The sequence below is a fragment of the Myotis yumanensis genome, unplaced genomic scaffold (genome assembly GCF_028538775.1).
Source record: "Myotis yumanensis isolate MYYU_CA2020_CCGP unplaced genomic scaffold, mMyoYum1.0.hap1 SCAF_3, whole genome shotgun sequence".
NCBI classification, from domain to species: domain Eukaryota; kingdom Metazoa; phylum Chordata; class Mammalia; order Chiroptera; family Vespertilionidae; genus Myotis; species Myotis yumanensis.
The window spans coordinates 80,844,499-80,861,876 of NW_027223754.1; positions in this window are offsets into that span (position 1 = coordinate 80,844,499).

Below are 17,378 nucleotides of genomic sequence, written 5' to 3' on the forward strand. Positions count from 1 at the left end.
AAGCTCTCACAATAAACACTGCTCACGTGAGAAACAGTCTTAAATCCTTGGTAAACTATTCAGATACTAAAGGAAGGGAACAAGCAGGAAAATAAGAATGAATGGAAGAGTGTGAGAAGAAGAGATAGAGAGGAAAGGGGTGGGAAGGACAAGTCTCTGCTTTGGGTGCACCCAAGGTGCATTTGGGCTGCATCTCTCTTTATGTGCCCCACTCTCCCCCCTGACCCACCTTAATCATTCCCCCAACCTTTTTTAAAATATATATTTTATTGATTTTTTACAGAGAAGAAGGGAGAGGGAGAGAGTGTTAGAGACATCAATGACAGAGAAACATAAATCAGCTGCCTCCTACATACCTCCTACTGGGGATGTGCCAGCAAACAAGGTATATGCCCTTGACCAGAATCAAACTTGGGACCTTTCAGTCCGCAGGCTGACCCTCTATCCACTGAGCCAAACCGGTCAGGGCAATTCTCCCCAACTTTAAGGTCCATACTTTCCCAACCAGCAAGGCTGTTATTGTTGCCTCCACATTAAATCATACCTCCAAACCCCACAGGATATCTTCTCATGCCAGTCTTACACCCATTTTCAGGTGGCTGTGGTCTTTAGAGGTGGTAAGAGCAAACCCAAGAAAGACAGGAGCACTCTTCCAGAAGCTTTCTGGAAACAACAGGGTCTACCTACATGTCTGCTCCAAAGTTAATCTGTGGTGAAGACTGAGGTCAAGGACAGGTAATCCATGGACAGCTCTTATAAGGTAGGAGGAGTATTTTGAAGCCCATCTCTCATATTCTACCCTATGTAGGGTTACCAGATTTAGCAATTAAAAATACAGGACAACCAGTCCAATTTGAATTTCAGATAAATTGCAAATCATCTTTTTAGTACATGTCCCATGCAATATTTGTAACATATTTGCTATACTTGGGCAGAGCCTCCTGGGGTAGGATGTGAGCCGTGAAATTCACTGTTCCCTATGGGAACAGATTCAGCCTTGGCCTCTGTGGTTGAATGTTCTAGCCACTTAGACGGCCAGTCCAAGACAGGAAAAGCATGCGTGAGGATGAAATATGGGTATACTGCATCTGTCATCCTGCAATTGATTGCTATGGATATGGATACGGGGAGGAGAGCACTTCTCTCCCTCCCATCACAGTTCCCCTTCTTCCTCTTGATTCTCAGCAAAGCAAAGCAAAGGGCAAAATCTCATCTCATTTGTTAGTAGCCTCTGTCTGTGCTATAACGAATTTTCCTTGTCCATTTTTTTCCAGGAGCATGTCAGTGCCCTTATCAGAAAAAAAATCTCATTAACAATGGTAGCCCACAGTTACCTTTAGGAGACCTCTAAAGGGGCTGCATTCCAGCAGAATGAGGCAGCAGTTCTCCCAAACACAAGTGTGCCCCAGCCAGGAAAGAACCAGTCTCCTACCCCTTGCTCATAAGCTTCTTTGTTCCTGTATGCCTCCATCATTTTCAGAATAAAACTTAAATCTATTTGGTAGCCTCAAATGCACAAAAGCACTGGTGATGCCTCAGTAATGAGATTAATAATAATAATAGTTTGATTAGTTTCTCTGCAAATACCTTTGTCCTAAGAAACAATAAGCTTCCTGGTTATTTGACAGCCTCAAAGACAGGAGGAAATTATCAGCATGGCAAAGCAAACAGTATATTATCTATAAAAATTTGTTCCCACACTAGGCTCCCTCTAGAGTAAGGGGGTCACTGAAATTCACTTGAGTAACAGCATTTCACTGACAGTTTGAAGGAAAGTTACTGTTTATGCACTTCATTAGGGGAATTCCCTAATGCTGTACTTCTTGAACAGTTGCAACACAGAGAAAAGATGCCCAGATAGATGGAGCCTTCATCTAACGCCGCTGTGGTTAGAAACCAATGCCAAACATACTGTGGTACTTTGAGAAGGGAGTGTCTTACGGTATCTGGTGAATAAATGAACAATAGAGGCTGTGTTTAGTCTATAGATGACTTAAAGAGGTTGTGTTGGTGACCCTTTTCATGTCTGTTGAGCCTGTCTCCCAAACCCTCCCAATGCCTGTTAACAATACCAGTAACCATGTGTAAAAAATAATTATCAATTGACAACATTCACGCACCCTGGAAAGAAGGAACATTAGTTAAGTGTTATTGGGCCCCACTCTCTGCAAAATATCAGGATCTACAAAGAGTTATACTAGCAAAGAGAGAAAGAAGAAAGCATAATATTTACTAATAAAAATGTCTAGTCACTCAGGGGAAACAGGCCACTTCAGAGAATATACTAGGAATAAAAACAACAAATTGAATACAAACCAATTACATGAATATTAAAGAATGACTGGACAGACTGTGCTGGCCCAATCCGGGTGGGTTGATGTGAGAATTCTCTAAGTAATGAGCTTCTTGGGGATGGAGATGAAGGCCTTACCGGTTTTGAATTTCCAGCACCTAGCTCAGTGTTTGGCACTTGGTACCCAATAAACATTTGCATGCTGAAGAAATATATTTCATAAATGTATAAATGAATGAATGAGTTGATTAAATAAGAATTGTTAAGAAAATTCTTAAACTAGTATTGGAGAAAATACTAACTTTTTAAATTAGCATAGCATGAAAAGAAGTAAGTTCCAAGCAAGAGAAATTACATGAGTAAAAGCCCTCAATCAACCTGAATTCTCTCCAGGGTCATGATGATGCCCACGCTCCTGCAATGTCATGTAGCCAACACTAGCAACTCATCCTTAGATCACAGTTCCTAAGGTTGTTCCTCAGCCTGATCCAACCCCAAATCAACATTCCAATTCCCTCCGCATATTCTATATCCAGAGCTACCTTGTCTTAGCCATCCCATTATGGTCTAGCAGATTCAAACCCCAAAACACAGAATTTTCTACCAAATACTTCTGTTTTTCAACCTTCAGCAAATCATCAACACTGTCAAGATGCAGAACCAAGCTAATGAAGAGCACAAAACCAGTGAAAAGTTCTGGGCAAATGCTGAAAAACACTACAATGACAAAAAAAGCGTTGCATGGTAACATATACTGATTTTTTAGAAGAAAAAAGAAGAAGAAGAAGCTTTACCTATTCTAAGGTAAAATTTGGACTAATGAAACACAGAGAGCTCAGAAGTATTTCCTCATGGCTTTCAGTGTGGACTCGGGAGACACCAAACTGCAGGCTTATCTCTGGACCCCACCAGAGAGAGTCTCTGCCCAGAGACCTAACAACACAGGCTGCCCCTAAATTTCTCTTGCTCTCTCCTGACCACTACACTGAGGCACACCCTCACTGCATCCCCACCACAACACTCAACTTTTCCACATCTACTGGATTTTGTAAATCACCCAGTCCTCCCTCAAAGCCCAGTTGAGTTGGTTTCTGCAACCAAAGGTGAAGATGCTTCTTCTTCATTCTTACCTGCCCCGTTGCAGAAGCTCTGCTTGCCTCCCATTCACACCAGCTGTCAGTGTTCTCGGCTGGGCCTGTTTTCCTCTAGTTACTTGTACATGTCTAGCCTCATACATCTCTCACTGTGAAAAAGAGGCAAACTTTTTCTGTATCTGTGAGAAGTTTTCACCTGAAAATTCTAAATATGATCACTGTAACTATTGTAGCATTTTCAGACTTAGTTGCATCTTTTATCTTTCTGTTTCCATTACTTCTCAGCATGAATCTTCTCAAACCTTGCAAATGCCAAGTTCAAGCTAGGGCCAAGTCAATGTAGTGAGAAGGGCAAAGAAGCCAAAATACTGAGAAAAACTATTGGATCTACCAAATTCCTGTGTAACATTAGGTATATAAGCACAGCAGAACATATCAAACCTGCATTTTCCAATATGGTAGCTACTAGCCATGTGTGTCTATTGAGCAGTTGGAATGTGACTTTGGCTTCTTCACACCAAAATGTGTTATAAGTATAAAATACATAACAGATTTCAAAGACTTAGTATGAAAGAAAAGAATGTATTAGTAATTTTTATATTGATCATTTGTTTGAATGGTAATATTTTAGTCTTATTGAAATAAAATATTTTATTAGAATTAATTTCACCTATCTTTTTTATTGATTTTTTTTTTTTTGAGAGAGAGAAAGAGAAACATCAATGTGAAAGTGAAATGTTGATCAGCTGCCTCCTGCATGCCCCCTACTGGGGATTGAGCCCAGAATTTGGGCATGTACCACCAGGAATCTAACCAATGACCTCTACGTGTGTGGGATGACACTCAACTAATTGATCCAGAGCTGTCTTTTCTTTTTAATGTAGCTTCTAGAAAAATTTTAATTACATGTGTGGCTTACATTATATTTCTATTTCACAATGCTATGGTGAAGCATGCAGCATTATTAGCTTTGAAGCAGAAGATTCTTGAGATTACTGGCACAGGAAATTGTACAAAATTGTTCTTCCCACTGACAGGAGATTAGCTAACCAGGTGGGTTGCTGTCAATGGATTTCAAATTTAACATTTCTTCATAAATGTTAATGTTAAATGTTACAGAAATTCTCTTTATGAAATTATAGATAATTTTTTCTTTATCTTGAAAAGCTTATCATATAAGAGAAAGGAAAATTATTTCAGAGCTATATGGAACAAAGTGAAGGGATCATGGTAAAAATTACCTCTACAAGAGGGATCATACAGTGTTTTATTTGAGCCTACATTTTTAAAAATCAAGAGATTTCACAAAAATTTCTGTTTGGAATTTCTTCGGAGACAAAAAAAAATCTGATAACAACAGACCTACATTCCCATATCAATGAGCTAGACCTGGTAAGCAGCTGCCCTTTTAAACCACTTTTCTACTCCCTAGTCAGCCTCATCCCTATCATTCATACCTAGTCTCTTTTCTTTATGTATTTGACCTGTCTAGTCTTTATAAGCCTTTTGGATGTACAATTACTGTTCTAAAGATTTAAAATTCGAAAAGCCAGCTTTTCAGAGGCAAGAAAAGTTTGCTAAAAAAAAAAAAAAAAATAGAATATAGCAATTTGGATGTTGCATTTCCCCTATTGTGTTTCACCTATTTCATCAGACGAACAGTATAGTGTTAACACTTATTACCAAGGATTGCATGCCATACCACTAAACTTACACTTATGAGTTTTGGAAAACAATCAGAACACAATGAAACAAATTTTAAAACTGCTATTTAAATTTTTAACAAAACAAAATTTTGTTAAAACAAAATTTACTTATTTTTAAAATTTTAAATCTTTATTGTTGAAAGTATTACATATGTCCCCTTTCCTTCCCCTCACCCCACTGACCCCTTCAAGCTTGCCCCTGCCCACCTCCTTAGGCCTTCACTACCCTGTGACCGTGGGTTATGCATATATGCATATAAGTTCTTTGGTGAATCATAAAATGAAGCAATAGCTAAACATGTGCAGGAAACTTATGCAAATATGATCACAAAAGTGTCAAATAACTCAACCTTATCTATGATCATCCTATCTAATAAAGAGGGAATATGCTAATTTACCCTCACACCATCACAAAGATGTCAGCGCCCACAGCCAACAAAAAGGGAATCTGCTAATTGACTGCTCCGCCCTCAAAGATGGTGGCGCCCACAGCCAATAAGGAGGGAATATGCTAATTGACTGCCCCACCCTCAAATATGGCGACACCCACAGCCACAAGATGGCAGTGCCCAGTCCCCTCAGCCCCACTGTGGCAGCAGGCGTGCGGCATGCCTGCAGGAGTCCCCCAATCCCTTCAGGCCCCCAGCCTCCCAGAGCTATCCCCAGGCACAGGAAAGCCTCAGATGGCAGCTTTCCAGCTACCCAGGACCTCCCAAGGCTCAGGTAACAGGGCCAGCTGAGGCTTGCGCTGCCAGCAGTGGCAGTAGCAGAGGTGTGATGGGGTGTCATCTTCCCCTGATTGCCGGGTCACCTCCCACCCCTGAGAGCTCCTGGACTGTGGAAGGGGGCAGGCCAGGCTGAGGGACCCCCCTCCAGTGCATGAGTTTTCATGCACCAAGCCTCTAGTTTAAATATAATTGAAGTTGGGTTGGGATTCAAGATAGCACCAGAGTAGGTGGGTGTTACACTCACCTCCTCATTTTTGTGAAATTACAACTAAAATATAGAGTAAGCAACCTGAATAACCAACAGAACACTAGCTGAACAGAAGTCTTATAACCAAGGATTTACAGAAGCAGCCACATTGAAACTGGTAGGAGGGGCAGAGACAGAAAAAAAACTGGTCCCTCTTCCAAGACAGGTGGCAACTGAAACTCCAGAGGGATATCTCAGCTGCAAAGGTTCCCTTTGAAGAGTGTGGGGTCTCAATCTCATGTCAGGCTCCCCAGCCTTGAGCACCAGAGCTGGGAAGAGGAGCACATATAACATCTGGCTGTGAAAATCAGCAGGGATTCTGTCTGCCAGATAGAGACACAAATCTTCTAGATTCACAGGCATCCTCTTAAAGGTGTAACTCACAAAATCTCACTCACAGACACTCACCTAGGCTCTGGCCAGGGAGGGCAGAATGGACTAGTGTTACAAGAGGAAAGACTGGAGTTTGTGGCTCTGGAGAGAGAGAGATGAAAGGATAGCCATGAGTATCCCTGTGCTGAGTCTCATTCCCACACTTAGATGTCATCTTTCCTAGGTGGAGCACTCCCCTACATATGGCATCACCCTGGGGGAAAGCAATAGCCCCACCCTCTGGATTGCTTCTCACACCACCCTGCAGAGCTTTCTCCCTGCTGAGGAGTTACTGCCTGTACCCGGGTGTAGAGATCTGGGCAGGCTCAGGGGGTATCAGTGACTGAGTTGTATGGCTTTGAGGAAGGGCTATTTCCTTCACTTTCCTTCATGGGAGATCTAGTAGCCCCATTCTCCACGCTTCCATGGCCTCACCATCCTGACTCCTGATGGGTCCACTCTGCCAAGATCTGGGCAGATTCTGGAACAGACTGAGTTGTGTGGCTCTGGGGCAGGGGCCACTCCCCTCACCTTCTCCCAAGCCTGACTTGAAGCTCCCCCTCATGAAAGATCCACTATCCCCATCCTCCTCATTCCCAGCAGCCCTGCTCTGCTGAGATCAGGCTCCTGGAAAAATCTGGGACAGATTGAAATGTGTGTCTTTAGGACATATTTTCCTCACACACCTGACCAGTGCAGAACACCTTCCTTCAAACAGCCAAATCTTAATCTGTTTAAGCCTAATAACCTCTGCTGACCTTACTCTGACAACTCCCTGAGATCCGACACCACCACAAAGCACCCACCAGTGGCAGCTATATTTGGTATACCCTGGACATTTGTTGAGTGGCCTCAGACACAGATTGGTACCAAGTTTGAAACTATATCAATCTGTGGAACACCACTCACCCCCAACTGCTGACTCACTGAGAGCCTACCTCATGCAACTCAGAAAACCCTAAAGACTCTACCAGGAAACTGCTAGACTTAATAAATGAATTTGGCAAGGTAGCAGAATACAACATTAACATCCAGGAATAGATACAATTTTTATACACTAATAATGAACTCTCAGAAAGAGAAACTTAAAAAATAATCCCATTTACCATTGTAACAACAAAAAATAAAATAAATAGGAATAAATTTAATTAAGGGGGTAAAAGACATGTACTTAGAAAACTATAGGACATTGAAAAAAAGTATAAGATACAAACAAGTGGAAGAATATACCATGTTCATGGATTAGAAGAATTAACATCATTAAAAGGTCCATACTACCCAAAGCAATCTACAGATTAAATGCAATCCTTATTAAAATACCAACAGCATACTTCACAGAACTTGAACATATATTCCAAAAATGTATATGGAACCATAAAAGACCCCAAATAGCTGCAGCAATACTGAGAAAAAAGAACAAAGTTGGAGGGATCACAATACTAGATATCAAACTATACTACAAAGCAACTATAATCATAACAGCCTGGCACTGGCACAAGAACAGACACATAGATCAATGGAACAGAACAGAGACCCCAGAGATCGACCCAAAACATTACACTCAATTAATATTTGACAAAGGAGGCAAGAACATACAATGGAGTATAAACAGTCTCTTTAACAAATGGTGTTGGGAAAAATGGACAAACTCGTAAAAAGATGAAACTAGATCACCAATTTACACCATAATCAAGAAAAAAAAACTCAAAATGGATAAAATACTTAAATGTAAGCCATGAAACCACAAAAATCCTAGAAGAAAACATAGGCAGTAAAATCTCAGACATCTCACGTAGTAGAATGTTTGCCAATACACCTCCTACAGCAAGAGAAACAAAGGGAAAAAATCAACAAATAGGACTACATCAAAATAAAAAACTTCTGGCCGAAACCGGTTTAGCTCAGTGGATAGAGCGTCAGCTTGCTGACTGAAAGGTCCCAGGTTCGATTCCGGTCAAGGGCATGTACCTGGGTTGTGGGCACATCCCCAGTAGGAGATGTGCAGGAGGCAGCTGATTGATGTTTCTCTCTCATCGATGTTTCTAACTCTCTATCTCTCTCCCTTCCTCTCTGTAAAAAATCAATAAAATATATTTTTTAAAAAAATAAAATAAAAAACTTCTGCACAGCAAAAGAAACCACAATCACAATGAAAAGGGAACCCACTATATGGGAGAACATATTTGCAAATGATACATCTGATAAGGGGTTAATCTCCAAAAATATAATCTCCACAAAAGGAAGACCACCAATCCAATTTAAAAATGTGCAGAGGACCTAAATAGACACATCTCCAAAGAGGACATACCAATGGCCAAGAGACATAAAAAAAATGCTCTACGTCACTGATCATCAGAGAGATGCAAATGAAAACGATAATGAGGTATCATCTCAGATCTGTCAGAATGGCTACCATCAACAAATGACAAGTGCTGTTGAGGATGTGGAGAAAAGGGAACACTAGTTCACTGATGGTGGGAATGCAGATTGGTGCAGCCACTATGGAAAAGAGTATAGAGTTCCCTCAATGTGGGGATAAGGACACATATGTAATAACTTAATCAATAAAGAAATTTAAAAAAATTAAAAATGTAACTGACATTTTATGTAGCAATCCCATTTCTGGGAATATATCCTAGAAATCCTGAAACACCAATCAGAAAGAATATATGCACCCCTAATGTTCATAGTAGTGTTATTTACAATAGCTAAGATTTGGAAAGAGCACAAGTGCCCATCAGTAGATGAGTGGATAAAAAAACCTGTGAGACATTTACACACTGGAATACTATGCAGCTATAAAAAAGAAAGATTTCTTACCCTTTGGGACAGCATTTATGGACCTGGAGACTAATGCTAAGTGTAATAAGCCAATCTGAGAAAGACAAATATCACATGATCTCACTTATTTATGGAATCTAATGAGGAAAACAAATTGACCAACAAGACTCAAAGCATGGAGGCATGGAACAAACTCATGCCTTCATGTGGGGGTGGGAGTAACGAGGAGAGATAAACCAAAGAACTTATATGCATAGCCCATGGACATAAACAATAGAATGGTGAAGACCAAGGGTGATTGGTAGGGGCTAGGTGGAGGGGGGTAAAGAGAGTGGCTGGGAGACATCTGTAATATGATCAACAACAAAAAATTTTAATGTACCAAATAAATATAAAGACCAAATGAGATACTGTGTCTGGCCGGCTTTGAAAATTATGAAAGCACTATGTAAATGAGAACCTAAATCTGTTGTGGTCTAAGAAAATGGCTTTCAAAATGTCAGCCAGACTCAAGAATTTCTGTGCCCAACTAAAGCTTTTGCACCTTAGGAGACTGTGTCCTCACTACACTGATGTCTGTTCCAAGCAAAGAGTAAATCTTCAAAAAATTAAAGTTCAAAGACTAATCAGTGATAAGCATGGGCTATTAAACTACCCTTCCTAACTTGGTTTTACAATCAGTCCACAAATTACAGGATGAGGAGAAAAGCCGAAGTTCTACACACAAAGGAAAGCTAGTTACTCTTTAAAAAATGGGTTCTTTGTTCTTCAGGGTTACAGAGCCTTGGAAAATTCCCAAGTCAATCAATACGTCTTGCTTGTTTACAGTATCAAGATACAGTAAAATGAGAAATTTCCAGTAAAAGTGCTTTCAGCAACTGTTACTGAGAATGAATGCCCCAATGGTATCAAAGAGTGTTACAGTTATTCAAAATGAGCATCTGTCCTGTTCCCAATTCAGGATGTCAAGTTAATATTTTCTTCCTAGAATGTGCACAATGTGCCTGCAGGACTGGGTCCATGGGCTTGAGGCAGGGTCCTCCAACCCAAATGACTCCACCCTTTGAGGACCCAGGCCCACAGACCACTGAGAGCAAGGCTACCCAGCACAGCATGAAAGGGCCATGGGGTCACACCTGGAGCAAAGCCGGCACCTAAAGCAACATTAGCTGAGGCTGAGGTGGGAAACCGGACCACTCCCTAAACTACACATCTATCTACCAGTTCATTTGTTCAATAGATGTGCCAGGCAGTACACTCTTGGCCAGCACACTCCAACCAAGATATGATGTGAGCCACACTGCTTTTTCTAGTGACCACATTAAAAAGAGTAAAAAGAAATAGGTGAAATTAATATCATTGACATATTTTGTTTATCCAGATATAAGACTAAAACTTATCATTCCAACACATCATTCCAACAAGTAATCAATATAAAAAAATATTAATGAGAATATAAAATTAGTTTGCATTTTTTTTGTTTTAAGTCCTTGAAATCCAGTGTGTATTTGACACTTCCAGCACATCTCAATTCAGAGTAGCCACATTTCAAGTACTCAGTTGCCGCCTATGGCTAGTGACTACCATAGGTCAGTACAGCTCTGGACACTGAGGATTCCACAGTGAACAAATCACATGTTTCCTTTAAAATGCCTATAGACTATTAGGGATAGACTGGACTCAGACAAGTAGGAGGCTCTTAGATTCATGCCAAAATAGAGATAAAAGCAGTGTGATAGTGGCCTGTAAGAAAGGAGCACCTAACCAGATCTGAGGGGGCAGGGTCAGAAAGATTACTTCAGGAAGGGAAGTTTTAGCTGAGTCCCCAAAGTAAGAATCAAGGAGAGAAAGAGGCAGGAAAGGACACAGGAAATACGGTGAAGACTGAGGAGCATCATCTGCAAAGTCCTGAGAATAAGAGAGAATATGGCATGTTCTTGGAGCTGCCTGTCACTCATTATTGCCAAGTCTGAGGAGGAGAGTGAGAACAAAGCCCTCAAGGTAAAGAACCAGATGATGAAAGGCTTTGTGAGCCACAGTGAGGAGGGTGGGTTTCCTCCTGAGGGTGACAGGAGTCCTTAAAACCTTCTCAGCAGGGATTCTAGGTGGCCCCAATTTCTAGGTCCATCTACTTTAAACCCCTCTTTTTAATTAAGGAATGAATGGCCCATAGAGGTGAGGAAAGCTGCTTAGAGTTCCCAGATGGTTGGTAGCAGAGCTGAGACCAGAACCCTGATTGTGACCCCGATCCCACTCCCACTGTCATTGCTCCACACAACCGACAGGTAACACTGCTGATCACACCAGAGGTGGGGCAAGAAGGCCCCAACTAACCCCAGGGGAAGAAGAGGGAGAAGGGTGATTTCCAGGAAGGGAAGTGGTGACCAGCTCCAGTTCTGCTCACCTGCCTGAGCCCGGGGTCTGGGTAAAGGAAGAAGAAGTCCCATCTGATGAGAAAGGAAAGTGCAAATGAGAGCAAGGCGAGCAGCCTTGGAACCTGCTGTCTGTAACTCCACGCCACTCAAGTAACAGGGGTGAGAGCTGACCCGGCCCAGAAATTCAGCAAGTGAGACAGTGAGTCTGGAATGTGCCCATTTGGTTTTAATATAGAAACAGCATTTTAAAGGGACACTGAGTAGCTGAGCTAACCAAGCACCTAGACTTGGGAATCCTTACCCTCAGTGTGGCAGGAGTGTGGCACACCATGGGGTTAATGTAGCACATCTTCCAGTTGTGTTTATTTTAAATATTATTTTTATATAAAACAAAAATACATTCTTTTCTGGCTTCTAAAGGCTATCAGCATTGCTTGGCTTGTGGCCACTTGCTCCATCGTTAAAGCCAACAATGTGTCATCAAGTCTTTCCCACTTCACAGCATTCAGACACTGACTCTTCTTGCCTCCTTCTTCCAGTTTAAATGACCTTTGTGATTATATTGGGTCCATGTGGATAATCCAAGATCATCTCCTCATCTAAGGTCAGCTAATTAGCAAGCTTAATTCCCCTTCGCATGCAACATAAAGGATTCATAGGTTCCAGGGGATTAGGACATGGACATCCTTGGAGGGGAGAGGGGCATTATTCTGTCAACCACATGGAGGTTAAACATTCAGATATGAAATTAATTCTAACACAAGATAAGAGCCACGCAGGACAGGAAAGATCACTTTCCGCTGGGATCTTCGGGAAAGGCTTTCCAAGCCAAGGGACTGTGCAGTGTGCAGGAGGTGCCAGGTAGCCCGTGAGATCAGGGGCTTGGTCTCTAGATCCTGCTCAGCCATCCAGTGCTGAAGTATTATGTCCTACAGCAGCAGCAACAACAAGAGCAGCAGGAGTGGGAAGGGCTGAGAAGGCTCCTGAGGAAATCACAGGGTCTCTGCTGAGATGAGTTTCTGGGGACAGGTCATGGAAGACTGGGATGTCCAACCAACAAGTGGGGCTTTGTCCCAGAGGCACTGAGCAGCTATCAAAAGCTGACTGAAAAACACAACTGATGATGATACAGGGAATAGAGAGATGGAGAGTGATGAGGCAGGAAGGGCGGCATTTTTAACAAGCCACACGTAAGTAAAAAGGGAGGGAATGAGGGTAGTGGCAAGGGAACTGAAAAAGCATCACAGGCACACGGGCACCTTGCAGGCAGAATGAAGAGGATCAGTCAGCAGTGGAGAGTTGGGAAGAACGGCATGGTAATGTTGGGGGAGAGAGGGAGGGCCCTTTTAGGAGCAGGAGTCTGAGGCATGGGCAAGATCCCCAGGAGGAAATGGTTCGGTGGGCAGTGGAAACACAATCTGGGGTCTGGGGAGATGCCAGGGGTGCTTAGAGGTGTGGCAGGAACTGGTAACTATGATCAAGAGCAAGGTAATAAAGAGAGGAGCATAAGGGTACAACCTTGGGTAACATCCTATTTTAGGGTCTCTAGGAGGAAAGAAGTCACTGAAGAAGACAGGAGAGGAGCAAATAAACCCCATGGGTTGCCCCACTGTGGCACAACTGCTTGGTGTTTTATGGCATTATTAAGATACGAACACCTTATCAGAGGGGTTGTGCAGTAAATTCTTATCAACCACAGGGCTTATCAGCAATTAGTCCATCGGAAAACCACAGAGAATTGTGAGGGCCCTGAGAAGCTAGAACAGGTGGGTCCTGAGTGACAGAATGTTCCAGCCTGGGCTCTGCCAGGAAGGAAAAGTTCAAGACAGTGCCATTTCTCCATGGGGCAAATCAGAAGTGCTTCCCTCACAGGCCCCAGTGAGAGGACACTAGGGGCCCAAGCCAGTTCTGAGATTGCTGGGCCCCTTCCTGGTTTCCCCACAGAGCCCCCTGGTTGCTGTTCTGTAACATCTCTTGGGCAACTGTGTGTGCCCACAGTCTCTGGCACAACGTCCCATGTGTAATGAACCAGCCATGTTTGTGATTGCAAGGATAGTGGGAAGGAGGGGACAGAGCCACTCAGAGTATTTCCCATCATGATATTTTTCCACACAAAGCTATGCTATGATGAAAGAAGACACTGGGTTGTCCCCGTACATAAAGGGAAAACTAATGTGTGGTGCTAGAGGTCAAGATAGAGGTAACCCTTGGAGCTTGGGAGTAGTGACAGGGGTGGTGACATGAGGGAGGCTTTTGCTTCTTGCTCTAGGGCCCATTACATAATAAGGCTCGCTTGGTGAAAATTCATCAAGCTGTCGTCTTATGATATGTCCATTTTTCTGTATGTATATGAAATAGTTTGCTTTCTAAAAATTCTATTGTGGAAGAGGGCCCTGTGCCCCTGAGTGGGAGTTAGGAGACCTGGGACAGGAAGAGGGGAAGTGATGCCAAGAAGAGGAGGAGGAGCACAGAAAGAAACCATGGCCATTCTGCAAGGACCACACTTAGCTTTTCTCCAAATAGGACTCTGGTACACGGAGGAAGCTGCCAACTGGGCAAGCCCACCAGGCAGAGTCAGGGTGAGAGGTAGCTCTAGAGTTCACTGCTTGTCATGTGAAGAAGGCAGTACAGACTCCACTGTCAACATGACCCTTGGTTTTTGTGATGATCAACTTTATATGTCAACTTAGCTAGGCTATGGTGCCTAGTCGTTGGCTCAAACACTAGTCTAACCATAACTGGGAAGGTATTTTTTAGAGGTAACATTTACAATCAGTTGACTCAGGTAAAGCAGATTACCCTCCATAATATGGGTGGGCCTCATCCAATATATTGAAGGGCTTAAGAGCAAAGACTTAAAGGCTTTTCAAAAGCAAGGAACTCTGCCTCTAGACTACAACATAGAAATTCTGCCTGAGTTTCCAATCTTCAGATTCAAGACTACAACATCAATTCTTACCAGAATTTCCTGCATGCCCTACACATTTTGGACTCAATAGCCCAACAATCATGTAAGCCACCATGTAGAAGTAGGTCATATTGGTTCATCGTGTTGGTTCAGTTTCTCTGGAAAACCCTGACTAATACAGTTTCCAATAGGCTGTTCTCCAGGATCCCAAAGCATCTTTCTCAGGCCTCCCCTAAGGGCAGACAAGGCAAGGGCAGTACTTCTAATAAAAAAAGAAATCCACAGTCAGAACGAGTATCTAAATGCTGGCTTTGTCCTCTTTACTCTTAAATCAGCGAATGTCACCAGGCACGTTCGTTCTGCTAGCACTGAAAAAGAGGAAGTGCTGTGGGAAGGAAATATTGAGAGAAACCTGCATGTTTTCACCTTTTCCTGCTAGGGTTACATTTGTGGCTTTTTCAGAGGGTGGCCAGAAACTCCAAATGAACAGCCTCCTTCCTGAAGGTGTTTCCAAACCCACCCTAACTCTGACCCAATTAGACACAATACAGAAGCTGGGCGAAACAAACACAAAATCTTTGCAGGGATTTAATCTTCTCCAAACACTGAAATATTGTTGAAATGTTTTATCTTCTATTGCACATGGAGGAGATTAAAAAGCCGTGATAAATGGTGTGCTCTCCGGGAGGGAATGCCATATATAGGGCAATACATAATTTCCTGCTTCTGGTTTCTTTCAGGATAATTGTCCTGGTAACATGAAAACAGGAGGGATATTAATTTAAGATTAAAGCACAATTATAAGCCCTGTCATACTGTTAATTTCTTTTGAATGTTCTTCTGAATAATTCTACCTTTGCAAGATGGAATAAGCACACAATTAAAAACTGCATTAAATAAATGAATAACTAATTAATGAATAAAAAGAACTCTGAAAATAAAATAGGCCATGTAAATTCTAAACAATAATTTTAACAGCAAGCCAGATCTTAATCCTTCAGATCTTTGAAGGAACAACATTTTGGTGCATATAGATAGCATCTCCCTCTAGATTTAGCTCTCAAATAGCTGTGTTCTTGGTTCATGCACTGCCAAGTGATAGCTTTGTAGGTGAAGGCACTTTAGGCAAGGGGCATAATTGACCACTATCAGCACCATCCTACTTTTCCAACCTTAACACTATTGCCTCCTTCATAATGCTTGAAATTCTACACTTTCCTTTGCTCTCTAGCCAGAAATTCTACCTGGGTGATTCTGCCATTGATTAGGAATTCTGATAGAAAATGCAAATGACTCCTGTAAAGCTTAATGATGGATCATTCATTAGCACATTGATATGAATCAATTTAATCAGATTGCTTTCTCCCAATACCTAATTGAGGCCAACCTTTTGGGGAAGTGGGATGAGAGAGAGAGAAGTGGTATTTTGCACCAAAGGGTAATATAAGAGTAGGCTGACAAAGGTAGAACTGCCCAGTGGAGGAGTGTTCTGGAAGCCCAGGGAAGGTGAAAGAATAAGACTCCATAATGAGCCTTCATTACATGCCTGCATGGGAGCTAACACTTTAAGGATGAGCCTTATGGATGAGGCAGGAAGGGAGGGAGGGTTTTACCATGTAAGCTTGCCTTCTGTGTGCTTAATGAAGATCAGTATGATTATATGCATTTTACCAGTTGAGGAAACTAAGACTTAAAAATAACCTAAGACCACACAGTAATGTGGTAAATGGGGGAGAAGAAATTAAAACCTTCCTCCAAAATCCACACTCTTTCAACTACATCACATTTCTTTACAGCAATTCATGAGTTAGATATGATTTCCCACATCTTTAAAATGAGCAAATCAAAGCTTTTGGAGACTAAAGAAGAAGTGGAATCCTTCAGTAGTTCTAGGTATAAAAACATTGGGCATGTTCAGTAACTTCAAATACTCTGAGTGTTGTACTGCATGTTGGAATGGCAGAAGGCAAGGCTGAAATATTGCAGGTCAGATTGCGGAAACCAGGAAAAACCACTAATGCTGCCAATGGATATATGAGTCAAGTTTAAATCCTAGCCTCCAGCCTCCAACAGGATGTTCTGACCTTGAACTAAGTCAAGTTGCCAAACAAGGGAAAGAATCCAAGTTACACCTGAAAGCATTGTTTTCACATCAAACTGTCTTGCCCTAACAGCCATTGATAAGAGCTGCAATTAGCAGCTCTGTTATCAGCGGTGAATTACCAACATAAAACCTTGCAATTATCAAAATTATCACCTAGTCTTTGAAAGGATTGTGAGATAGCCCTTTTCACCTGGTGCCAGGAAAGAATGAGAGAACCCTGGGCTTGGGAAAAGGCCTGTAACTCATGCACAGGAATGTTTTCATGAGGCCCACTACAGGCATTAGAATCCAATACCGCCTGGGTCTCCTGGCCTCTGTGGCTCTCTGCTTGCCTAGAAGGACCCCTTGGGAAGCTCTCCTAGGCTGGGAGCCTGCTACAGCCCAGCTCTGTGCCCACCTGGCAGACGCTTCTCAGCTGGCCGCCATCAGCCCCACCGGGTCCCCAGAGCTATCCTGACACTCTCTTTGACCTAGTTGGTTCTCCCGGTTCCAGCTCTCTCCCACTCCCCCTGCTCACTGACATCTTCCTTCCCTGGAGATTCTACCACCCAAGCTTCCCAAACCCATCAGGATCCCCTCTTTATTCATCAATCCCTAACCCCTCACTCTCCCTTCATCAGTGTCCATCTCCCCAATCTCTTCTCCCTTCCAGAGCTAATTTGATAAACTCATTCATAGTCCGGCTACACCTTACTTTGAGCATTGTCATGCATGCCAGGGGTTGTGGTGGTGCGTGTCTCCCATCTGTTTATTAAGTTCCCATTATGCCC